The sequence below is a fragment of the Triticum aestivum genome, chromosome 6B (genome assembly GCF_018294505.1).
Source record: "Triticum aestivum cultivar Chinese Spring chromosome 6B, IWGSC CS RefSeq v2.1, whole genome shotgun sequence".
In the NCBI taxonomy this organism is placed as follows: Eukaryota; Viridiplantae; Streptophyta; class Magnoliopsida; order Poales; family Poaceae; genus Triticum; species Triticum aestivum.
The window spans coordinates 259,598,123-259,603,846 of record NC_057810.1 but is presented as its reverse complement, the minus strand read 5'-3'; positions in this window follow the sequence as shown (position 1 = coordinate 259,603,846).

The window sequence follows — 5,724 nt, the reverse complement described above, 5'->3', positions numbered from 1 at the left end:
GGGATAATGGAACTTTTATTATTTATTGCCTTTTTTATTTGAACGTTTGTTCTTCCTGTGCGGTTGTTTGGTGTATATAAATCCTGAGAGTTGGCTAGTCGTCGGCTTCTACCCCCACGTAAAAAGTACGGGGGTGTTCGGGACATACCTGAACACTCTTTATCCCATTGTTGGGTCCTTTTAAGGAGGTGTTCCTCACTACGAACCAGGCAATCAGACTATAGGGCTTTATCACTCTCACTTAGCCATAGGAATTCGAGTATGGTGGGCGCAGCCCCTGGTGTTCGGAAGGCCGAACTAGGGGCTCTATCGGCGCCTGATCGAAAGACCGATCCGTCGCACTTTGCATTTATAATGGCATTGTGTGGAATAAATCTTTAAAGATTTTACAACCTCTCGAACAGCTGACCAGCTCTCGCTGTATCATGACAGTCAGTTTTTGGCTTTCTCTACTAAGGTGCTCGTCCGGAAGAACCGGGACACAATCGCAGTAGTTCTCCCAGCGCTACCTTAGCCGATGGAGCGAAACGTAAGGTACCAAAACATGGGAGCCGGGCAAACCCAACTAATGACCCAAGACATGATTCGAAGCTGATGCATATAGTGCTATGAGTTCGGGGTGTCGAACGACCGAAAAGGTGGTCGGACTTTATTGTCGTACTATGAAGCCTCTGGCATAATCGGGCATAACACAAGGCGTGGGTGCCGTTTGTGACAAAAAGGCGTCAATGTGAAACGACGTCCGGTAAGTGTTATTTAAGTCTACGCATTGTAGTAAAATGACATGTCTATGCATATGAGTGTGGTTTATGCTTATGAAAGGGAGTGTTTTTGGCGGAACCTGTCGTCGCCGGACTGGAGGAGGCTGTGTGTGGATCTGAGGTGTATCCAGACTGCCTTATGTGTTCCTGCCCTGTGCGTCCGAGCTGATTCCGCATCGCGAGTCCTGTTCTGCGCCAAAGTTAGTCTGTAAAGACAAATGCTTGAAGGCAGTTGCATGTACTGCTGTGGTTGAACCGCGGGTGCCTGATCGGAGCCTGGCTGAACCAGGTTGTCATGCCGTAAGATAGCGCGGACTCCTCAGTGTTGGGTAACGTAGTAATTTCAAAAAAATTCCTACGCACACGCAAGATCATGGTGATGGCATAGCAACGAGAGGGGAGAGTGTTGTCTACGTACCCTCGTAGACCGTTAAGCGGAAGCATTATGACAACGCGGTTGATGTAGTCGTACGTCTTCACGAATCGACCGATCCAAGCACCGAACGTATGGCACCTCCGTGTTCAGCACACGTCCAGCTCGATGATGTCCCCCGGGCTCCAATCCAGCGAAGCGTCGGGGATGAGTTCCGTCAGCACGACAACATGGTGACGATGATGATGTTCTACCGGCGCAGGGCTTCGCCTAAACTCCGCGACGATATGACCGTGGTGGAATATGGTGGAGGGGGGCACCGCACACGACTAAGGAACGATCCGTAGATCAACTTGTGTGTCTATGGGGTGCCCCCCACCCCTGTATATAAAGGAGCCAGGGGGGAGGAGGCGGCCGGCCAAGGAGGGCGCGCCAAGGGGGGAGTCCTACTCCCACCGGGAGTAGGACTCCCTTCTTTCCAACTTGGAGTAGGAGAAGGGGGAAAGGAAGAGGAAGAGGGGAAGGAAAGGGGGGCGCCGCCCCCCTTCCCTTGTCCTATTTGGACTAGGGAGGGGCGCGCGGCCCCCTCCTGCCTCCTTCCCTCTTCTCCCTCGAGGCCCATGTAGGCCCAATAACCCCCCCGGGGGGTTCCGGTAACCTCCCGGTACTCCGGTAAAATGCTGATTTCACACGGAACGATTCTGATGTCCAAATATAGGCTTCCAATATATCGATCTTTATGTCTCGACCATTTCGAGACTCCTCGTCATGTCCGTGATCACATCCGGGACTCCGAACAACCTTTGGTACATCAAAACTTATAAACTCATAATAAAACTGTCATCGTAACGTTAAGCGTGCGGACCCTACGGGTTCGAGAACTATGTAGACATGACCTAGAACTATTCTCGGTCAATAACCAATAGCGGAATCTGGATGTTCATATTGGTTCCCACATATTCTACGAAGATCTTTATCGGTCAAACCGCATAACAACATACGTTGTTCCCTTTGTCATCGGTATGTTACTTGCCCGAGATTCGATCATCGGTATCCAACACCTAGTTCAATCTCGTTACCGGCAAGTCTCTTTACTTGTTCCGTAATACATCATTTCATAACTAACTCATTAGTTACAATGCTTGCAAGGCTTAGGTGATGAGTATTACCGAGAGGGCCCAGAGATACCTCTCCAACAATCGGAGTGACAAAACCTAATCTCGAATTATGCCAACTCAACATGTACCTTTGGAGACACCTGTAGAGCACCTTTATAATCACCCAGTTACGTTGTGATGTTTGATAGCACACAAAGTGTTCCTCCGGTAAACGGGAGTTGCATAATCTCATAGTTGCAGGAACTTTGTATAAGTCATGAAGAAAGCAATAGCAACATACTAAACGATCAAGTGCTAAGCTAACGGAATGGGTCAAGTCAATCACATCATTCTCCTAATGATGTGATCTCATTAATCAAATGACAACACATGCCTATGGTTAGGAAACATAACCATCTTTGATCAATGAGCTAGTTCAAGTAGAGGCATACTAGTGACACTATGTTTGTCTATGTATTCACATATGTATCATGTTTCCGGTAATACAATTCTAGCATGAATAATAAACATTTATCATGATATGAGGAAATAAATAATAATTTTATTATTGCCTCTAGGGCATATTTCCTTCACTTAGTTGGTGTCCGGGTAGTTGGCTGCCGAATCAAAATTTGATAAACAGGCACGCCCCGCTATTCCAACAGCTTTATGATTTCCACTATAAGGGTGGGGTTCGGCCCTGCTCATAATTATGACTATGTCATGTGGGACTAGCCTAATGTTGTACCTCGTTGCATCTAGCCAACGCGGCTTGTCCCGGTAGTGTGTGGTAATTACTGTATAAGGGGACAGTGTCGAAGACTTATTCTTCGGCGTGGTATTTGTTTGGTGATCCGAAGATGACTGTTTAAAGTGGTGGGCCAATAAAACTTGGCCTTTGCACATGGCATCTTTTAAAAGATGCTATTGATAATTATATGCCTGCGGGGGCTCGTGTCAGATGGAGCCCCCGGACTATTGGGTCGATAGTGAGTGCAATTAAATTGTTGTGGTTGATGTTGTCCGGACAGTCGATGTGATCGGTGAAGATCGGCCGTATTTTTGTACTGTGGAGGATCTTATTTTGACTTCGCCATGTTTGATTGGTCTTTCATTGTTGGAAACCTCCCTTCATTTTTTCCGGCGCGTGACCGGCCATTTTATTTTGAGGATCCGACATTCTCTATTGGTGTGCTTGGCCGCCATTCTGGGGGTACCATGACTTTCGCATGGTTGATCGAGTATGCTGCTTGGGCCGGATGGGCCTGAGCTGTTCTTTTTCCGCTGACCGGACTTGGGGCCGCTGAATTTGGCACCATCTTCCCTGGCTTGACGTTTATGACGATTGTGCCGAGGCTTGAGGATGTCGCCTCGTGTTTCTTGCATATTGTCCTGGATCGTGGTGGTATGTTGGCCTCGGGGTATGTGCCTTGGTATCTCCTTCTTAGGCTGAGGTAGCGAATTATGCCATGTGTTCCCTTTGTCCGGGCAGTCGAGTCCGTATTCCTTGGTGGCCAGGACCTTCGTCCATCTATTAGTGAGCAAATCTTGGTCAGCTTTGAGTTGCTGTTGCTTCTTTTGAAGGCTCCTTGCAGTGGCCATAAGTCGTCGCTTAAAGCAAACTTCTTTTAAGGGATCCTTAGGCACGTCGAATTCATCATTGCCAAGGCTCATCTCGTCTTCGGAGGGGGACATATAGTTGTCCCTCTCCAAGTATCCGTCTGTGGCCAGTCCGGCCTGCTTGAAGGCAGGCTGATCAGGATTGTATTCATCTTCAGCACCATCCGAATTGTTTTCATCTCCTGTGCTGATATTGTTGTGGCTGGGCTTGGAGCGGCGTTGACGACGCCCATGCTTAGCTTTCTTCCCTAAGGGGTTATCCTCCATTGCCTCATTGCCATTGATTTCCTTCGGAGTGTCCACCATATATATATATCATATGAGGAGGTGGTTGTCCACCGCCCCGTGAGCAGTGGTTCCTGTTCTTCTCCTGCATCGTCGTCCATACTGTCGATGTCTTCGGAGTCGAAGTCAAGCACGTCGGTTAAATCATCAACCGTGGCAATGAAGTGGGTGTTGGGTGGGCAACCAATTCCTTTGTCGCCTGCTTCCCACTCGAGCCGGACATAGTTCGGCCGAGTCTCCTGACAAAGAGAGAGACTTTAACGAGTTCAGCATGTCGCCAAAGGGCGAGTGCTGGAAGATATCCGCAGCAGTGAACTCCATTACCGGATCCCAACCAGGCTCGGCGGGCTCGGGAGCATGCTGACTGGAACCTACAGCCGGATACAAGTCTGAGGGTCCGGGGTCACAGGCTTCTTTGAGGGTGAGGCCTGTGTTCGGCTCTACCGCCAATGAGTGTTTAGCCTGCGGGGCGGGGTCCATCCACCCATCCTTGGGCAACGAAATCTGCTCCAGATTTAGGTCCGGGGCTCCTACAGGGGCGATATCCCGAGCGTTGTCCAACAGCAGGTCTAAGCCGTGCTCATTGTGATTGTCCGGCGCTCCTGGCGCAGGCCCGAACCCGTTGAAGATCAAGTCTCCGCGGATATCGGCCATGTAGTTCAGGTTTCCGAATCTGACCTGGTGGCCAGGGGCGTAGGTGTCGATCTGCTCTAGTTGGCCAAGCGAATTGGCCCGCAGTGCGAAGCCGCTGAACACGAAGATCTGTCCGGGAAGAAAAGTCTTACCCTGGACCATGTTGTTGTTGATGATTAGAGGAGCCATCAAACCTTGCAGCGACGACACAGAGAAACTCTCAATGAAAGCACCAATGTCGGTGTCAAAACCGGCGGATCTCGGGTAGGGGGTCCCGATCTATGCGTCTTAGGCTAATGGTAACAGGAGGCAAGGGACACAATGTTTACCCAGGTTTGGGCCCTCTCGACGGAGGTAAAACCCTACTTCTTGCTTCATTGATATTGATGATATGAGTAGTACAAGAGTTGATCTACCACGAGATCGTAGAGGCTAAACCCTAGAAGCTAGCTTATGATGATTATGATTGTGATCGTCCCTTTAAAGACTAAACCCTTCGGTTTATATAGACACTGGAGGGGCTAGGGTTTACACGGAGTCGGTTACAAAGAAGGAAATATAATATCCGAATCGCCAAGCTTGTCTTCCACGCAAAGGAGAGTCCCATCCGGAGACGGGACGGAGTCTTGAGTCTTGTATCTTCACGCTCCAATAGTCTGGACAAAGTATATAGTCCGGCTGTCCGGATACCCCCTAATCCAGGACTCCCTCACATAACAAGGTTTTTACATTCAATGTCTTCTAAATTTAGCACAGGAGACTTCACCAGAAATTCGTTTATAGACTTGCCATCAAACTGTGATTTCCTCAGGTAACACTGATACTGCTGCAATGCTTCCTTGAAAAGCACAAGCAAGCTTTGCTCGTCATGACTATCCAGATGGACCCCCGCCTAGTTACAACAATGTAATGTAAGTCATTGATGTATTCAATCGGCAGAAAATAGGAAAATAAT